Source organism: Protopterus annectens, chromosome 5.part0 (assembly GCF_019279795.1).
Source record: "Protopterus annectens isolate FY-2018-M chromosome 5.part0, PAN1.0, whole genome shotgun sequence".
Taxonomy (NCBI): domain Eukaryota; kingdom Metazoa; phylum Chordata; order Ceratodontiformes; family Protopteridae; genus Protopterus; species Protopterus annectens.
Window position 1 is genome coordinate 1,643,982,259 of NC_056735.1, and position 20,951 is coordinate 1,644,003,209.

The window sequence follows — 20,951 nt, forward strand, 5'->3', positions numbered from 1 at the left end:
CAGTCGGGGGTCGCTTTTCGAAACACCTAAAGGCCTGGGAAAATATTACTCAGGACCAATGGGTGCTTCGAATCATCGCCGGAGGTTACACCATCCCCTTTGCTCAACCCCCTCCACCAGTCCAAAGAATCCCGGACCCACCACCCAGTCAACGGGATCATGCACTGTGGCCACTTCGACCATTTCACCACCACCTTTCTCCGACGAGAGTCTTCTCCATATCAATATCCTGGAGATGAGGGCGGTGCTTTTAGCGTTGCAAGCACTGCACGATCACCTCCCCCAAGGTACGATTGCCATTCAGTCCGACAACATGTCGGTAGTCTGGTACTTAAACAAGCAAGGAGGAACCAGGTCCTACCCCCTTTGCACATCTTGTCTTCGGCCCACAAGACTTCCACGAAAAAGATATATAGCAATAAATGGAAGAGGTTTGCTATTTGGGCCCAGCTCCGAGGATTAGACCCAATGACAGCCTCGGTATCAGAAATACTGAAGTTTTTAGCTTCCCTATTCAACCAAGGTTGCTCAGTGTCTACCATCAAAGTACAATTGGCGGCTATTTCCAATTTTCATGAAAGTGTGGAACCTCCTTTAATGAGCAACAAGTTGTGCAAAGCCTTTATTAAAGGAGCTTGGCTTCTACGACCCCCTATCGACCCCCTATATCTCAACCTGCACCTCCGTGGGACCTTAACGTGGTATTAGGTGCATTAACCTCATCCCCCTTTGAGCCTGTAGCAACCTGTGATCTAAAATTCCTTTCTTGGAAGACTGCCCTTCTAGTTGCTATTACTTCAGCAAGATGAGTTTCAGAACTTCAAGCCCTATGTGTTAAACCACCATACTTGGTATTTCACAAGGATAGAGCATCTCTTAGACCAAACCCATCTTTTATACCAAAGGTTTGTTCTAACTTTTGTCTACAACAATCACTAGAGCTACCGGTCTTCTTCCCCAAGTATTCGAATAGAGCTGAATATACTTTTCACTGCTTGGATGTGCACAGACAGTTACGTTTCTATTTGGATAGGACACACAAAGCACGAAAATCAGATCAACTGTTTGTGTCCTTTTCGGATAATAGATTAGGCAAAGCCGTCACAAAAGTCACTATTGCCAAGTGGATCAGGGACTGTATCAATCATGTTTATCTCATCTCAAATAAGGAACTTATAGTTACAGTGAAAGCTCATTCTACTAGGGATATGGCCACTTCGGCAGCTTTTCATTCCAAGCTCTCTATTGGTGACATTTGTGCGGCTGCCACGTGGACATCTTCACACACCTTTGTTTCTCACTACAAATTAGATGTGGCATCCAGGGGTCGAGCTTCCTTCAGTTCCACAGTTCTCAGGAGTGTTTTCCAGTGAGCCACCCAGGAATTAGGTGCTAGGGACGCTGTCCCATCTGTAGAGAATGTAGGCGAGATAGGATCACATTACATCTTTTAGTTATGTACTTACCATAACTTTAGATGTATGGGATCCATCTCGCCACATTCCTAATAACCCACCCTCCTTCCCCTGCCTCGTAGACCAGGAGAGACCGGACGATCGAAATTGAACTTCTTTCCTCTCTTGAAAGACCTGAGAATGTTATAACAATAGTATGTTTCTATCAGCATGAGTGCGGACAAACAAGATCTGGGGAAGTGGTAGTGGTGCATCCTGGGATATGAGGTAACTCAGCCAATAAGAGACTGCGTTCTATTGTATAGCGGCCGAGTCGGAGCCGAGGATCAGCTCCGAACCCATCTGTAGAGAATGTAGGCGAGATGGATCCCATACATCTAAAGTTATGGTAAGTACATAACTAAAAGTTTCTGTCCTTTCTGGTAAAATTAAGTAGTGACTAAATAACTCAAATTAAAAAGCTAGCACTATATACTTCAAAATGAACATTGATTAACTACTTAATTGAGGTAAGTAAGGGGTTAACTGAATTGCAGCTTCAGAAGTGATAGTGCTTCTTGTCAGTGTCAGTCATTGCCCATGATCTAGGTGAGCACTGGAAGGTAATCTGTAATCTTAACAATCACCTAGTCCCATGCTGTCAAATTCTTCCCTTAACCTACACAAAAATGAAAGGGTCCTGTCTCACTGTAAGTATTTCAAAACTCGCCAACACCATCTTGACTTTTGCTTCCTGTTTTGAACTTCCATCAGTATTAAGATCAGGGATATACCTTCTTGCTGCTTTTTTTTCTGATACAGCAGCTTCAACCATTAGCACCAAGGGCGTTTTCCATTTCTTTACTGACAAGCCTAAAGCTTGAGTAATTCTTAGTAGTGTTGCCTTTTGATAGCAGCATATAGCCCCTCTCTCTCTGCTGTTTTTCCACTGTTAGGGGGTTTGACTCCAGAAGTCAAGATCTCTCACCCAGTGCAATTTTTTAATGATAGGTTCAGGTGCAGCTGCAAAACTGCTTTTGACTCCATAGTGCAATACTGGAAGTGCTCAGAAAATTGATATTTTTAAATAATGTGGAAGAAGAAAAAATGTCATTAAAATTTCATATGTAGCTGTTTGAAGCTAGGGTAGGTAAAAGTGCATTTTACAGTTCAGTATCCCAGTATGAGTAATTGAAATGTTCATTTTTATATTTCAAATCATTATTGAATTGCTGCCCTATATAAATAAGGAGCTAAAAATAGACGAGTTGATGAGATTTGGGGCACAGATTTTCTGGACAAAAGTCAATAGTAAAGTAATTAAAGGTGCAGTTTTTTGCAACCTAAATTAAGTGAGACTTGTACTTCAGCTCCCAAGAAGGCAGAGTTGCTTATAAACCTCAGGGCATGCCTTGTTGTTTACTCACGTTAAGGTCAGCTCTTCATTTTCAAACCAACATAAGGTTAATAGGCCTCAGCATTTGACTAATTTTCTTCTTGACTAGCAGTTAAAAAGAGCTTTGCATAGTTTAACACGATGTTCTGTTCTGAACTTTAAGCTTAAAAGCGTTTAAGATTGGGCATTAGAGACACATTAAGTTGTGCACTGTATATTTGGATATGATGATGTACTGACTGGGGTGCTGTAGTGCTTTTCTGTCTTAGATAGCGTGACTGACCTTTCCCAATGCTATCCTAAATGTCCCATTTTATTTTGGTAAGCCATCTCAGGAGATTATTGATGAGCTTCAAAAGGGAAAGACTTTATCTATTGTCAAGGACATGTGGTAGCCCCTATCTTCTACTCCATGGTTAGACGTTTTCATTCATTCAAGGGGAGGCCATCTCTCAAGAGCTAAGCAGTCTTTCCTCCCTTGGCACTCTCTGATAACACCCCAACCACCCACTCAACCAAGAGTCAAGCTTCACAGGGGTGCTGCAAAGGTCTTGACTACCAACAAGAGCTGAATGCAGGAGGCCGGCTTTTTAGCATTGCCATGGCATAAAGGAGTGTCAGCTCTTTACAAGGGGGTTTTGGACATGGCAAGAAAGGGACACCTTTAAAGTACTGTATTAGTCAAATAAATTGTTGGTAACTTGGCCTATAGAATTTGTGCCAGTCTTGGAACTAGGAACCTGCTTTAACTCATGTCTGTTCTTATTTTAAAACCGTCTGGATATTTTGGCCTATGTTGGACTCTAGTGACTCTAACAACTAAATATGTTACACCGTCTTTAAGATGGCTACCTTTCTGGCTCTGAAACCCTTGATGCCCAGTGGGGGCTGAGATGTTGATACAGGACTTGAGGGAATGACCTGTTGACATACCACTGTTATTGAACTTCACAGGAGATTCTTCCAGTTTGCCTTGAGTTGTCTGCTTACAGGATAAAGTGCTGTTTATTCATTTGTCCTGTTTCTCCATAGTCTTTAACATAGCTTTGTCAGTCATGGTAGGCCTTGCAGAAGAGGGTATGTCTGTATTCACATACCTAGGTTAGTAGGTCATTGTATCCCTTTTGAGAGACTTGTGGTTAGAGGCCATGACTTGGATCTTTCCTTAGTTGCAGTGACCATACTTTGGGGGAATTCAGCTGTACTCCATGGAGAGAATGTTTTCATCAGAGTGGATCTCAACTCTGACCTTTAATAGTAATTCCTTTATTCCCAAGAAAACTGCCAAGGAAGTCATGATTTTAGTCTCCTGGGAGAAGATGCGGAGATTAGTAGCTGCAACCACTCTGATGTATTTTCTGAATCTTATGGTGGTCATGATTTTTACTGTCCCATTGACATTTTCCCATTGCCTGCCAAGCATAAGCACTCTCTTAACCTGTCTAGCCTGTTCATTTGTCATGGACAACAGTCAGCTGCACAAACTACCACACAAGCAGCTGCCAAGGTTTTTGATGGTGTGACCCCTGTTTAATGGCCATGTGATGCATGTCAAAGTAGATGTCACTATGCCTTTCCTTTGCATTTGTGAGGAAGACTACCACAGTGCAGCTTAATGAGCTGTATCAGGTAACAGTAGGGAATCTGCTATCCTTCCTTCAAGGGATTTTGGCACCTTGCAAACTGGATCACTCCTCTTGGTATTTGCCAAGGTCTTTGTCAGTAGTGCAGAGGCATCCTTCCCTTTTATATTTGGTGCTTGTATTGAGATTTCTCTACCACTCTCTGGAATGTTAGAAATGGTGTTTACCTTCTCTCTGCTGGCCATGTCACAGATTGTAGTGATGAGTGCTTCCCTACCAAGATAAGATGGGTTCACTTCAGGTCATCACTTGTTGTGGGAAAGTGGAGCACTTGGGAATGCCTGGCCGTTGTTAACCTTCTTGAGTTCAGGGGTGGTCCTTTAGCCCTGTAAGCTCTTAGACCAGGTTGATGCCAGAATTATTTCTGGTGAGATCAGACAGCCTGATGGTGGTACAGAATCTAAACAAGTTGAGGGAAGTAAGGACTTGTACATGTCCTTCCATATCACTGTTGCAATATTCATTACAATAGAGATACCCTGCCTAGGGCAGCCCAACATCCATCAAGTATACTAAAGCCGTACACTGTACATCACACGTATGCTTCCCGCACACAGCATAGGGCATAAAGGTGATGTTCAGACATACCATCCTCAGAACTTCTCTGCCACAAATCTGAACACCATCTTCGATCGTCTTTCTGAATGTCCATTCATCTGCTGGTTACTCAACCATTTTCAGATAATCGCCCCATTGGATTTTTTTGATTTTCTTGTCTTTGTTTTTCCTTGTTCTGGTTGTTGGTTTCATGTCATCCAGAAAGGGGAAATGCCAGTGCGGTAGAGTGATTCCCCATAAAGATTGTCACGAGCAGTGTTTGTTCTGTTTAGGCACTTCCCACGACCTAACATCTTGTTAGATTTGTCACTCTTTATCTTGTGAGATTTGTCACTCTTTCTTCCCCAAGACATGTAGTCAGCTTTCTTCCCTTGTGATTTCCTTAGAGAACCAGTGACTTAAACTGTTGGTTAAAGACACTATGGAAGGATCTTCCTAGCCCGAGGGTTAGCCATCTGAGATGAAGAAGACCAAGAAAGCTTGATCAGATTCTTTGCTGTATGGCCGCCACCGGGTGTCTATCTTGAGGCTGGTAAAAGCCCGGAGGATCATCTGGTTTCCTTCTTAGATTCCTCTGCCTTGACAACTTCGGAAGCCAGCTTTGGATGTACAGGGGGAACCACGGCTGATGATTCCTGATGGGTCTAGGGGTGATCCTCAGGTATTAGTGAGGGAAGAGGTTTCGACTGACATTATAGAGTGTTGTCAGGGATCAGAGCCCAAAGCCTCCTAAATTGTTTAAGGCTGACATCCCACTTAAAAAGAAGCAGAAGACTAAACACATTTTGCCTTCTCCCAAAGATCCTCAGAGTGAATGGCAGAACTTCAGTCAAGGCCTGTTTAATGCCCTTATGGCTCAGAAGCCTCCACAGGGGGTTTCTGTTCTTGCTTCTCCTTGGTCTTCTACCCCTCTTAACCGGCATAGGGAGCAAGATTCCTCTGATGATGATGATTCTGATGAAGAGCCACTTATTCCTCTCAGATTGCTCCTCCTCCATTAGACTATGGTTCTGAAGAAGAAGAGTCTGTCAGCCCTGACTCTCCTTTTGAGGAGATTTCGTTTGGTGATGCTATTTCTAGAATGATGGAATTTTTCAAATGGGACTGTGCTCATGTGTCTGATTTTCAGAAGCAGTACTATGAGTTTCTGCAGATGGAGACTCCTAGGCCCTCTGCTGTTTCTCCTGATCTTACTGCCCTGTTGGATGCCTCCTGTTCCAAGAAACCTGATAGGTTTATAAAGTGCCTGATGACTGCATGTTTCTTTATGTGTCCCTTTGCTGACCCTTCTGTGGTGTCAGTGGTTTCTGATAAGCCGTCCAAATTGTCTTCAGCGAAGTTGCTTCCCTCTGATAAGGACAGCAGAACCATGGAGAGGCAGAGTAAGAAGGTGTATACTTCTCCTACCCAAACCTTTATAGCTGTGAACTTTCAGACACATTTAACCATGTATGTCTTGGCTGTTCTCTGTCAGGCTTTTTAAGCCACTTCAGATCTTCCTGATTCTGAAAGGAAGGTCTCTGCTCTTGCTTTGCTAGGGACGTCCCCCCAATTTGTTCGCCATTCCATTAAATGCAGCTATGATGCAGCTGATGCTTCATATCAGGCTGCTGCTTTTGGATCCATTTTGAGACGGTATTCCTGGCTCAGACTTCAGCCATGATATCAAGGCTAAACTTATGGATGCTCCTCTGGATAGTAAGTATTTGTTTGGTGCTGTCGCTGCGGAGTTGTTTAAGTCCCTACAAGAAAACGGTAAGGCCATACAGGAGTTGAAGCATATTCTTGTTTCATCTGTTCCCAAGTTGCAGAGGAATTATCCTAACAAGCCTGCCTTTGCACATAGTCTTGCCCTCCTCCCAAGGGTAAAAAGGGGGATGGTAGAAGGGCTGCCCCTGTTAAGGCTACTCAAACCCCTTCTACTCTGAAGCCTCCTGACAAACCAAGTGCTGTCTGACTATCCTTGCTGTTTTTTCCCAGTCACATTTGTCTTTCTCTGCATCTTTCCCTGTCTCTTCCCTTTTTGATTGAAGATCACCCAAGACTTCTGGGTTCTTTCCATCATTTGCCAGGTTCAGTACATGGTTTTGAAATTTCTTCTCCCCTTTTTGGGCATTCCTCATCCTCCTCAGGATCAACTGCCCTTTTTTCCAGAGGTGTTTCAGGACCTGTTGGCTCAAGGAACAATTCAAGAAGTCCAACTCCTCAGAGGGGGAAGGGTTTTATTCCAGAATGTTCTTGGTCCCCAAGAAAGAAGACACCTGAATACCCATTCTAGATCTTTCTCACCTAAATACCTTTTTGGTCCTTTCCTTTCAGATGCTGTCCTTTCAAACATTGTTTCCTCTGCTGCTTCCTCAGGCTTTTGTAGTTTCCCTGGATCTCAAGGATGCTTATCTACGTATTCCTAGTCATCCCCTTTTCAAGAAGTTTTTTTTCATTTCTCTGTTGCTTCTTGGCATTTCTAGATGTTCATCGTGCATACAGCTGCAGTCATAACTGATGGGTTATCCTGCCGTCGGGCGCGTCCGCGGTCGGCCGAATTCCAAAGTCTAGGTCCGGCGTCGGTTGTCATCGCTGCTTCCCTGACGTCAGTGCGGCAGGGGTATAAAAGAGGCAGCCGACGCCATTTTCTCCAGTCTTTCTTGCCAAGCGGTGCCCGAAGCAGAAGCAGTTCGCAAGTGCCGGTCGGCCAGCTCCTGAGATTTACGAAAGTATTTCAGCGGAAGTCTTCTTGAAAGCTAAGTACCCCGTTGGGGAAACTTTTCTTGCCACAGACCCATGTCAGACAAAGTTAATAATTGCATTTCATGTGGGAAGCAAATACCGCATAAGGATTTCCACTCTTTCTGTATACCTTGCTTAGGCCCAGACCACAACGTCTCGGCCTGCCGTTTTTGTGCTAGATTCAACAAACGCACTATTAAGTGTCGGGCGGAGTTTGCCCTTCACTTTTTTGGCAAAAAATTTAATTATATTATGTCGTCGGATACTCCGACTCCAGTTTTGAGCAAAAAACGCAAAGATAAGGACCGGCATACGAGGTCCGCACCACCTACTGAAACCACGCTAAGGCTGACTACCCATTCTCCGGTACTCAGCGAGGTGCCTACGCAGCCCCTGAGTACCGATGACGATGCATTACCAGTGTCTTCAGTACCCGAGGTCGCAGGCTCCTCGTCCCCCATTCCTACAACAGATACCGACGCCACTCCTGGCGGGGAAACTCAGAATTTAGACAGGCCTGCCATTTCTCAAGGGGTCTTCAGGCCTTCCTCCTTCTCTATTAAAGCCTTCACTAAATCTAAATCAGCCATGAAACCCAAAAAACAGGTTCCTCAGACACCCTCTCAAGGCACCATGCCTAAAAAACAGATGCTTAAAATGGCTGAGGACTTAATTACTCTTATCAGGGGTTCTCAACCCCCCTCTGACAAAAGGCCCAGATTAGAGGAAGACTACCCTTCCTCAGATCAAGCTTCTATTACCTCGGAACGATCTGAGGACCAGGATTTTGCCTATTCTCCATTCGAAGACTCTGATGCAGAGGAGTCTATTCACTTGGTCCCCCCCCCTGAGGGCTTCTCTTTTGGAGAAACCCTGCATACATCGAGGGAACACTTTCACTGGGAAGGCCAATTACTCAGATTCCAAGAAAAGGCTCAGGGAATTTCTTCTGCTCCCCCAGCCTAGGCCTCTGGCTATCCCTCCTGTTTTAGATATATTGGATGATGTGTACACAGAAGCCAGCCTTAATCCAGATTCTTTGCCTCCAGCTCCTGTTAAACCAGACAGGTATTACCGGGTTCCTGATTCTCACCAGTTCCTATATAAAAGCCATACTGCTGACCCAGAAACTATTTCACAGGGTCCCAAGGGAATTAAGGCCTCTACTGCTATAAACCCATTACCTTCAGAGAGAGATTCCAGAGCTTTAGAAAGGTGGGGGAAAAAGGTGTACACCTCGACCACTTTAACCATGAGGGCATTAAACTGTCAGTTCCATATGTTAATGTATCAACAGTTTTTGATATCTCAGCTGAAAAGCAAGATGACACAACCAGAACAACCAGATTTAAAAGAGTTGCAGAATTTGTTGCATGGTGCAGAGCAAGTGGGTAAACATACCTTGCAGTGTGGTTTTGATGCTTTAGAGGCCTCATGTAGAGCTGCTGTTACGGGGTCTGTTGTACGTAGGCATGCTTGGCTCAACGAGCAAACCTTACCAGATCATGTCAAAGCTATATTATTAGATGCACCGCTTCAAAAAGATGTATTGTTTGGTGTTAAAGCTGAGGAGGTGCTAAAGAAAATGGAGGAAAAAGCGAAATCAATGCAAACAGTGAAAGATTTCTTGCAGGTACAGCCTCCACGTTTCAGCAGAAACTGGCCTTCAAAAAATTGGTCCTTTCCAGCCACGGACAGACCTCAAAGGGGCAGATACAGGCATCCAAGGGGTAGAGGGCAACCCCAAGGATCTTTCAGAGCCAGACAGTGGTAAGCACCAACCCCAAGAGGTGGAGAAGATAGATCACAGTCTTTTAGAAAACAGACACAATGACTTCCCCCTACACCTGCCAAGCAAAACTTTAATGGCAGCACCTTTGGGCGGAAAACTGGCATTATTTTCAAAAAATTGGCATATTGTTACAAAAGACAAATGGATTCTGGACATTATAGACAGAGGCTACAGGTTCCACTTTCACACCCTTCCAAAAATGAGAGGCATGCCAAACCTGCCACAAAATCAAAGGGCAGAGGCACAAAAACAAATTTCAGCTCTCATGGACATGAAAGCAATTCAAGAGGTACCTGCAAAAGAACAAGGTCAAGGGTTTTATTCCAGACTATTCCTGGTACCAAGGAAAGACAAAGATTGGAGACCTATCTTAGACCTATCCATCCTAAACACTTTTCTACAGGTGCCAAAATTCAAGATGCTCACATTACAGCAGCTTCTTCCCATGCTGGGCAAGGAGTCTTGGCTGGTAACATACCTGCATGTCCCTATCAGACAAGATTGCAGAAGATACCTCAGATTTCTTGCAGGTTCAACCCATTACCAATTCTCTGCAATGCCCTTTGGCTTATCTACTGCGCCCAGAGTGCTTACGAAATGCCTGGCATCAGTAATCGCCTTCTGCAGACTACAAGGGATACAAATCTACCCATATCTGGACGACTGCCTGATCCAAGCGGACAGCAAGGACATACTACTGCAGCACATGGCATTTGTAATAAAACTGTTGAACTTCCTGGGATACACAGTCAACAAAAAGAAATCAAAACTAATACCCTCTCAACAAATAATTTTCCTGGGTGCCAGCTTGGATACAACCACCCAGATGGCCTACCTCACGCCAGACAAGCAAGGGCAACTGTCTCAATACTTCAGAAAAATGGCAACTTACACCAGACTAACTGCAAGGAAAGTCCTGCAGGCTCTGGGATTTATGGCATCTTGCATCCTACTAATCCCATGTGCAAAGCTGCATATGTGGAAACTTCAATGGTACCTAAAAAACTTATGGTCTCAACACAGCCACAGCTTGGAAGCAATTATACCACTCATTCCATGCCTTCAAAAGGAATTTATGTGGTGGGCTCAAGCTTGCCAAAGAAACACAGGTCTTCCTTACTGTGTACCTCAAGCAACTCAAATCATCACAACAGACGCCTCAGACTACGCCTGGGGAGCACACATGACAGATCAGTGCATTCAGGGAAAATGGACACGAAAAGAGAAGCACCTTCACATCAACCAAAAGGAAATGCTAGCCGTGCAAAAGGCTATTATGACCTTCAAAGACCTACTGCATCCAGGCCAGCTATTGATGAGGGCAGACAACACCACAGTGATGTGGTACATAAACAAACAGGGGGGAACTCATTCATACCCCCCTGTGCAGGCAAGCCATGAACCTGTGGAACACAGCACTGGAATTGCAAATTCAACTACAGGCGCAATTCCTGCCAGGGAAGGAAAACACACTGGCAGACAACCTAAGCAGAAATATGACCGATCCACACGAATGGAAGTTGCATCCTCAAGTTTTCACAAAGATAACTCAGGCATGGGGACAGCCAGACATAGATCTCTTTGCTACCCACAGAAATTGCCAGTTGAAAAAATTTTGTTCAAGGACCTATCATCCGCAGGCCTGGAAAGTGGACGCACTTTCCTTCAATTGGGCAACATTGACAGTCTATGCCTTCCCGCCTCTTCCTTTGCTGCCCAAAGTTCTATTAAAAGCCAGAGCAGAGAGGTCGAAAATGATTCTCATTGCTCCAGACTGGCCAAGACAACACTGGTATCCGCTCCTGAAGAACCTGACACATTCCCCACCATGGATCCTACCTCTAGTCCCTCTTCTGTTGTCCCAGCACAACTACAAAACTCTTCACAGCCATCTCAAAACTCTAAATCTAGCTGCATGGAGAATTCCTTGATTTCCCAACAGTTTCTCCTCTCCAAGGAGGTGCAGGATGTCATCCTGGAGGCCAGAAGACCTTCTACTAGAAAGGCCTACTCCGCAAAATGGAAACGATTTTGTGCCTGGAATCAAAAGAAGGGACAGAATCCTTGGGTAATAAATATACCTCAAATTTTACAGTACCTAGCGGAGATGTTAAACAATGGACTTTCCTTCTCCTCCATCAAGATCCGCGCTTCAGCCATTTCTGCACAATACAACACAGATCCTCCTTTATTCTCTCATCCTCTCTTAAGGCAGTTCCTCAGAGGGGCAAAGAATATAAAACCCCCAAGGAAACCACCAGTCCCTGCTTGGGACCTCAACTTTGTATTGGAAAAGCTGACCATTCCTCCCTTCGAGCCAGCTTCTTCATCAGAGTTACAGTACTTGTCATGGAAAACAACCTTTCTTCTGGCCATCACCTCAGCTTGCAGGGTTTCTGAGCTACAGGCCCCCATGGCTGTGCAACCATTCATCATTTTCCATCAGGACAGAGTTTCCTTACAAACCAACCCTACCTTTATGCCAAAGGTAGTATCCAGTGTAGCTTTGAATCAGACTATCCACTTACCTACCTTTTACCCTAATCCACAAAACAAAGGGGAAAGACTACTACATTCCTTGGACATTCACAGACAACTTTGTTATTATTTGGACAGGACAAAGCCATTCAGGAAATCTGAGCAACTCTTTGTGTCCTATGCTGCAGGTGCTCAAGGAAAGGCTATTTCCAAACAGACAATTTCAAAATGGATAGCCCACTGCATACGCTTTTGCTACTCATTTCATGGAAAATCTGTGCCTGCATGCATCAGATCCCACTCCACCAGAGCCACAGCTACCTCTGCAGCCTTCCTCAGGGGGTCCCTACCAAGGATATTTTGGAAGCAGCCACCTGGAGTTCAGTGCACACTTTCTCCAAACACCATCACCTCCCACTATACTCTAAATCTAGAGCGGGCTTTGCCACAGCAGTCCTGCAGGGCATCCTAGCCCCTCCTAGTTCCTCTTAGTGCCTACCACCCTTACTTAGCTTTGGGATTCTACCCATCTGTTATGACTGCAGCTGTATGCACGATGAACATAGTACAGTTTTGTACCTACCATAAATGTAGATGTTCGAGTGCTCATACAGCTGCAGTCCAGGTTTCCCTCCCTCCATCCCCTCTTAGGACAGGCCTTATGACAAACACTTTTCATATAACCTTTTTGGGGTATTCTTTTATGGTGTATTTGCTTGCAACTACTGTTTTTGATTTATCAACATTGCATTTTTGCATAACATTATGTTTGCCTTCCTTCTGGGGGCACCTGACATCTGAGGCAAGAAAAACTGAAGAAAATGGCGTCGGCTGCCTCTTTTATACCCCTGCCGCACTGACGTCAGGGAAGAAGCGACGACAACCGACGCCGGACCTAGACTTTGGAATTCGGCCAACCGAGGACCCGCCTGATGGCAGGATAACCCATCTGTTATGACTGCAGCTGTATGAGCACTCGAACATCTACATTTATGGTAGGTACAAAACTGTGCTTTCTCTGCTTGGCCCTTTGGCCTCTTTACTGCCCCAAGGGTCTTCAAATGCCTCGCTCCTGTGATTGCTTTTTGCAGGTTGAGGGGGATGAAATTCTTTCCTTACCTGGGCAACCTGCTTATTCAGGCCTCCTCCCCATAGATATTACTTCAGCATCTTCACTTTGCTATTTCTCTCCTGCAAAGCCTGGGGTTTACTATAATTTTCCAAAAGGCATTCCTGACTCCTCATTAGGATCATGTTTTTCTGTGATGCAGGCTCCAGACTGTCCCAATGCTGTTATCCCTGCCTCCTCCCAAGACTTTTTAACACTGATTACTTTCTTTCAATCCCTTGTTCCTCTGGCTTCAGTTACAGCCAGAAAGTTTCTAAGGGCTCTGGGCTTCATGGCTTCCACCATTCCTATGCTGTCTTTAGCCATACTCCACATGAGAAAGCTTCAGTGATTTCTAAAGTCAGTTTGGTTTCACCATTCTCATCCTTTAATTTTTTTTAGTTCCTCTACTTGCATGCCTCAAGCTGGAACTTCAGTCGTGGATTCTTCAGTTGTTCACCAACCCAGGGCTTCCTTTTCAACTTTCAGCTCCCTCTCAGGAACTCTTAAAGATGCCTCAGACATGAGATGGGGGCCCTTTCAGTCCTCTGAAAGACCACATCATTGCCAAAAAGATGAGAGCTCCTCTTCTGGCTCTTCAGGCTTTTCATTATGTTTTCCTTTCATGATGTTTCAAGATTCTCATAGACAATACCACAGTGATGTGGTATGACAACAGGCAAGGGGGGACAAGGTCTAATCTCCTATGCAGGTTAGCCCTTCAGGTTTGGGATCTGGTTATCCAGTATCAGATGACTCTTCAGGAGGTTTACATTCACTTGGATCAGAGCATAGTGGCAGATTCTTTGAGGAGGTCCATAACACAATCTCAGGAGTGGATGCTTCACAGGGATGTGTTTCTGGACATTGCCCACCAGTAGGGTACTCCTCAAGTAGGTCTGTTAGCCTCATCTCTGAACAGACAACTCCCTCTATTTTGTGCCAGAGTCCCATGCCCTCTGGTCTGGAAGGTGGACACCCTCTCTTTTTCTTGGAAGGAGATGCTTCTTTATGCTTTCACTCCCCTTCCTCTCATTCTGAAAGACCTGTTCAAGATACAACAGGATGCTCCCAAAATCTTGCGGGTGACTCCCTTTTGGCCCAGACAGAATTGGTTCCCTCCTGTTCTGCATCTAGCCAAGTACAATTATCACAACTTACCTCACAGGGTGGGCCAACTCACACAATACAAGGAATCTGTCATTCATCCCCATCTGTCCACTCTTCAGCTGACATAGTAGGTGATAGAAGTCTGACCCCCTTCAGATACCTTTTTTTCTGAGGACTTGCTTTGGGTCCTGCAGGAAGCAGGGAAACCAAACTCACTAGTCGAAAATCTTATTTAGCCAAATGGAAGAGATTTTCTCTCTGGTGTCTTTCTCGTAACCTGGATCCACTTACTGTGGATGTTCCTTTGGTTCTGTCTTATTTGTGTGAATTGCTCAATACCGGATTGGCATATTCTTCTGTTAAGGCCCATGTGTCAACTGTTTCTGCTTGTCTGCCTCTGACTTTCTGTTTGGCCTCTAGATTTGAGGCCAAACTATTTCTTAAAGGAGTCCTTCACATTAGGCCTCCCAGGAAGCCTGTCACTCCTTCCTGGGATCTTAATTTTGTTGTAGAAAAAATGACCCAGGCTTCTCTTGACCCTGATGCTTCAGTTTCCTTACAACATTGTTCTTGGAAGACTGTTTTTTTGGCCATTACTTCTGACAGATGGATGTCTGGACTGCAAGCCCTTATGGTTGTTCCTCCCTTCTTAGTTTTTCATAAGGACGGAGTGTCCCTTCATATTAATTCTCCTCTTATGCCCAAGGTGGTTAGTTAGTTGTCTCTTAATCAGTCTATTCATTTGCCCACTTTTTTCCCTTCTCCACAATCTGACAGTGAGAAGGCTTTGCACACCTTTCATTTGCATAGACAACTCAAAAGTTACTTGTATAAAACTAAAGCCTTTCATAAATCTGAACAGCTTTGTTTCTTTTCATCCTAGGTCTTTATGTTTGTCTGTTTCCAAGCAAACCATTTCATCTTGGATTTCTAAAGCCATTTCTTTTTGCTAGTCTTTTCTTGTAAAGAGCTTTCCTTCTGTTAAGGCTCATTCTACTAGGGCTGTGACTTCTGCTGATGCTTTTTTCAAGGGTTTGGATACTAATTCTGTTCTTCAGGCAGCTACCTGGACTTTACCAAGCACTATAAGATGAATGTGATTTCTAGGGCCAGAGCTGGTATTGCCAGGGCCATTCTTCATGGCTTCCTAGAGGACTCTGCTGACCCTTCCACTTCCCAATCTTCTTCCTGAGCTGTAGTACTCTCCCTATTGTAAAGAATGCTGCAACAGTGATATGGTATAGTACAGGTGTGTGAAATCTTACTGTAACAGTAGATGTCCTTCTCCTCACTTTTACAGTATTCGCTCCCTCCTCCCCTTGGTCCTTTTTCCTTCTGAATTCAACTGTTACCTGATTATATTCTTAAGTTGTCATTCCTTTGCACAGGGAACATACATATGACATATGGCATACCCATTTTAACCTAACGACTCTGGTATACTGGCCAGAAGTTGGGCTGCCCTTGGCAGGGCACTCTCTTGTTAACAATACTGCAACAGTGAAGAGAAGGACATCTGCTGCTTTGGTAAGATTTTGCACAACTTTCCTTTGTCTGGACCCTTTAGAAGGCTTGCAGTAAGCCATCAATTGAGACATATTTCTGGTAGCAGCTCAAATTCTGGTAAAATATATTAGTGGAGACTTTGAGTCACAGTTTGTCTTCCAGAACTGTGTTTTTCATGCAGGAATTGGCAGTAGGTCCTCCTTACAATCCTAGGCATAAGTCAGAGCATTGCCTCAAGGACAAACACTTGGCAACAAGGACAAGCTCTGGTCATCTACAAGTATGCCCACTGTTCAGCTAGCATCTCCACCCCATCCATGAGGGGGTACATTTACCCTTGGTTAATGAGGGTTTGAGCCCAAACTGATGTTCCATTTTGAAGTAGTATGAGAGGTCCAGGAGAGACATACTGTTGGCTCTGTCACTTAGGAGTTTATCTCATCATTCTTGTACTGCGTTGCCTCTTGATGATTGACTGAAGCCCTTGGCTGGTCAGGCTGATCCTTAAGAGTGATCCTTTCAGTCATTTGTCACAGATTGAGGTACTGGTGTCAAGAGTGCTCTCTTTGAGGGGCACTCTTCCAAACTAATTAATCTTGATGGGTTTTGGGTGAGGAGGTTTCCTTAGGTTGCCCTGCTGCAGGGCTTACATGTTGAGGGCTAGACACCTGTCAGATGTCTGACTGCTGAAGTTAGTTGTGTCCTGAGTGCAGGATCCCACCTTTGGCACAAACCTGTCCCCGGTTTGTATCACCCTTTTCTGACACGTGCTGAAGAGCTGGTTCCTGATCTATGCCCCAGAGGGGCATGCCAGTCATATTCTCACTTTTGTGTGCTACTGTTTGCAGCCTTACTCTTGTGGGTAATAAAGAGGATGCAGTACTCCCTCACTTTTTGGCTCCTGCACTGAGTCAGAGGTTTGTATCACCCTTTTCTGACACGTGCTGAAGAGCTGGTTCCTGATCTATGCCCCAGAGGGGCATGCCAGTCATATTCTCACTTTTGTGTGCTACTGTTTGCAGTCTTACTCTTGTGGGTAATAAAGAGGATGCAGTACTCCCTCACTTTTTGGCTCCTGCACTGAGTCAGAGGACGCAAGGGCCACTGTGTAACAGATGAGAATAATCTGCCTGTCCCCTCTACCTCTCTAACGGATCATGAGAGACAGCCTAGACTAAACTTGAGTCCCTGTCGTTCCCACAAAAAGTGTTTTATTGCATTTTGGGAAAGAATCCTGAAGAGCCGTACTGTCGTTTTCCTGGAAGCAGTTATTAGGGATGGCATGAATGTGGCCTGGAGGCACTCTGTCTATATCCTTTCAACCCCTAAGAAAGAGGATGCCCTTAAAATGATTGCTTAACTTAAAATCATAGCAGTGCTGACTGTTCTGTGATCTCTTCTAGTCAGCATAGTTTCCTTACAACCTTACCACCTAAAAGGAGTCTAAAGCTTTGTCTAGATGTGACAGGAGAGTGTACTTGTTTGCCATGTTGGAGCTTAGGGCCCTCAGTTATTTGTCCTACCTGTTCCAGTTCTGTATTTTTTTTTTCAGCATGGAAGGTTGTGGATTTGCACAAGGACCTCTCAGAGTCTTGGCTTAAGGGGGACATCTTGAAGCTCATATTTGTGTCTTCTACAGTGAGGTATCAAGTTTTCTGCTTTAATTTTGACTGTGTTGATGCTTTGGTTAAGGCACCAAACTCATGAGTGTGTCTATGCAGCATGTTGTGCTGATGTCCTCCTTGGGCTTGGTAATGAGCAAGACCCTGGATGCCCATTTCTCAGCTTAAGCCTCTTTGGCTTTTTTACCCAGAATTTGGTAGCAACCACATGAGAATGATTCACCTCCTGATACTTCCATTATTCTTCTAAACTTAGCTAACCCCAGAAGAGAAATTTACCTGAAGAGGACTGTTTAAGAATTTCACAGCCTTGTCTTCTTCAGTACCAGTTAAATGACCCAAGAGCAGCCTGTCCTCTGCATTCTTGATTCTGGTCTTTGTAGGGGAAGAAGTTTCTCACAGTTTACCCCTGCTTGGGGAACTTCATAAAGGACCAAAGTTTCTTGATCTATTGCCTATCTGTGTGACTCTGAGCAAGTCACTTAACCAGGCACCACTCCCAGGCTGAGTATGAAAAAGGTCCACGGAGATCAGTGCTCTACCCCAAAAAACAAGTACAAATAAAAAATAAATATCACTGTGGGTCACTTTCTTGAACCCACTGGTCCTCTTCCAGAGAGACTTTCACTGGTACTTCATTTTGTTTCAGCAGTAATTTTGTGACAGGCCTAAGCTATACTTCTCTAAGGGACTGTCAAAATTCCATCACTTTTGTATGAGAAAGGGTAGTGGTTTAACTCTTGTCTCTTTTTGGACTTTCAGAGGATGGATGATCCATCCCATTCTGAATCTTAATTACTTTAACCAATATTTATGTTATATTTGGTTATGGATGATCACCTAGGAGAGGATCATGCCTTTGCACCTGCATGGTGTCATCGAACATGATAGATGCCTTTTGGCACTTCAGAACTTGGGCTTCACTATGTAGATTCCTGTGGTTTGCTTGGGATGGTCCTTCTTTTCAGTACAAAATGTCAATGTGTGCTTCATTTCCAGTGCAAAGTATTGACTTTCAAGCTTTTTTCAGTACCCATATTCTGTACCACATTATTGTCCATATTGACTAAAACCTTGTAGTAGAATAATTGCCTTTTGTGCCCATACCTGTTTGACTTGCTACTAGTAACTATGCCAAGGAACACCTGAAAAGTATCCCTGTTATGGCGTTCCATAGATGTAGTTCATATGGGTGAGCATAAAGTAGAACACCTGCTCAGAGCTAAACCTTTGTAAGTGCAGTGAATTATGCTCTTTATTTCCTGTTTTTCATTCCGTTGAAGAAGGCTGAGAGGGTTCATGGCCTTGGCTGACTTGGTGAGGATATAATACAGGGTCTGCGTTTTAGACCACACTGGGAATTCTGAGCTCGATGGCTACCAGGATCTGCATGGTGTCATTCTTATGCAGGAAGACTAGAGGTTTGTCATCTGTGAGATGATAGTGGCTTGAGTTACTATATGATGTTAAGTTGTCTATCTCGCCTTCATTCTTGCTGGTTGGGTTCGGAGCCGATCCTTGGCTCCGACTCGGACATCTACTAAAGCTCGAGAGCTATTTACTGGCTCAAGGCCTCCCCTTATCCCACAATGCTTGGTGCTAGATACCCAGATCTCATTTGCCACTTCAGCTACGAGGTTGCGCTTTTACTGGCTCAAGTCGTATTAATCCTTTTTTTTTGTATTACTAGCTAATATTTACCTTGTATTTTTCTTAGATATAGATTGTCTTTCCCTTGTAGTGTAGTTAGACTGTGTATCCCCTAGTTTGTCCCACTAAGGAAACTCATTTTCTGTTAGAGAGTTTCTACCCCCCCCCCCTTGTTTCTCTCTATTAGTGGCTAACCCCATCCTTGTTGTAGTGTTTAGCCTTGTAGTATTTGTAAATTTTTATTAAGGATAGTTGTTATTAAGTGTGTGTGATAGTTTTTGTGGTTATTATTGTTAGCTTAACTAGTGCGGGTGTGTGAGTGTTTATGTATGCCTTGTTTAAGCACTAGTTTAATTTTTACTCTCTTTAGTATCCCCGGGCCAGTATGTCCAGGGATACTAAAGTTTCAGGCTTCAAGAAGTGTGACTCGTGCTGTCAGAAGATGCCTCTGACAGACGGTCACACTTCTTGTGTTTATTGCTTGGGTTCCCTACACCTGCAGGACTCCTGCTTGGTCTGTCATGCCTTCAGCCCGAGAGTCCTGCAGAAGCGTAGGAACAAGCTTATTTTTGAGAGACTTACTTAAGCCAGAGGGATCTCCGGCGAAGCCTCAGTCGGGGAAATCCTCAAAGCCCGCCAAGCCATCGGCTCCCAGTTCGGAGCCATCACCAGGCAGAGCATCTGCCTCCTCTTCAGCTCCAGCTGGAGCCAACATCCCTAGACCTCAATCAGCTCCGACTTTAGTGTCGGAACCGTCGTTGGGCCGAAAACGTTCTAGGTCCCCTTCCCTAGAATCGGTTCATTCAGCTCCGAGGTCACCGTTGCTTCAATCAGAATGAAGCCATAGGTCCCACTCTTCTCGGTCTTCTAGGTTATCCGATCATGACTTGGAGTGGGTGGTCAGTAGACTCCTTAAATCGCAGGCCCTGGCCAAAATATTAACCAGCCCTTCTCAACAGACTGTGGCTATCCCGGTGTCTTCAGCAGTTCCTCCTCTGACTCCCTTTTTGTGTTCAGAGCCGGAGCTGGTTGGGGCTCGAATCTTGGAAACGTCGGAGCCGATACCACATCTTTCGGCTCCTTCGCCGGCTCCGATCTCTTCATTGGTTCCTTCCTCAGAGGGATCTCGGCACCGGGACTCCCTTGTCGGCTCCGAGGGGGCGAGTGGCATCGGACCCTTGTCCGACCCCATTCTCCCACTCGGGGGCTTCGGCGCAGGTGAGCTCGGCCTCGACATCAGCCTCGGAGCCGTCCCTCTCGGTGCCAGGAGGGGTTTACGTCTCTTCGGAACGGGGACCATCTGCTCTGCCTGATGGGGGCGCCTTTGAGGTCATGAGGAGCGTGCTGACTCCTGAGTCGGCTCCTCGATCGGCCCCTTCGGCTCCTCCCCCCATGGTGCCTGCATCGGTCTCTGTCCACCCTCCTGACCCCAAGCGTGGAGAACCGACGCTCCAGGTCGCCCCATTGGGCGTATCTTCCTCTTCCGAGGCCTCCCCTGATCATTCAGTGGAGCCCCCTCAGAAGAGAAAATGTAAGAGGAAACATGTCGACTCCCCCGAGTCAGTCACGTCTGATACCGACTTGGAGGATTCGGAAGGGTCCCCAAGATCCCCCTCTGAGGATGTCTTTTTCAGACATCCTAGAGATCCTTAAGCAGAGGGGGAACTGGACTGCCCTTAACCCTTCCAAGGACGAGTCGGTATACCTGGACGCGTTTGGTTCTCGCCCTTCCACCTCCTGGGTGTCTCCACCCTTCGACCCGCTCATGGAAGTAGTGGCTCGAAGGGCGTGGTCAGCCCCGGACACAGTGGAACCAACTCCCCGCAGGCCAACTAAGTTCATTACAGCCCCAAACAACAAACAATTTTTGACAAAAGGTGTCCCCATTGATGCCGTAATGGTGGCAGCAGCCACTAAGAAGGAGTTGGCTGACCCTTCGGTGCCTGTCCATCCACCTAATAAAGAGT

At 45.2% G+C, this 20,951-nt stretch overlaps 1 protein-coding gene across 1 annotated transcript in view; it reads left to right on the forward strand.

Moving 5' to 3' along the window:
- The window catches only part of URB1 (URB1 ribosome biogenesis homolog), a 1,941,236-nt gene that overhangs the window by 1,866,538 nt on the left and 53,747 nt on the right, over nt 1–20,951 (forward strand). The gene's annotated exons all lie outside the window — the stretch shown is intronic.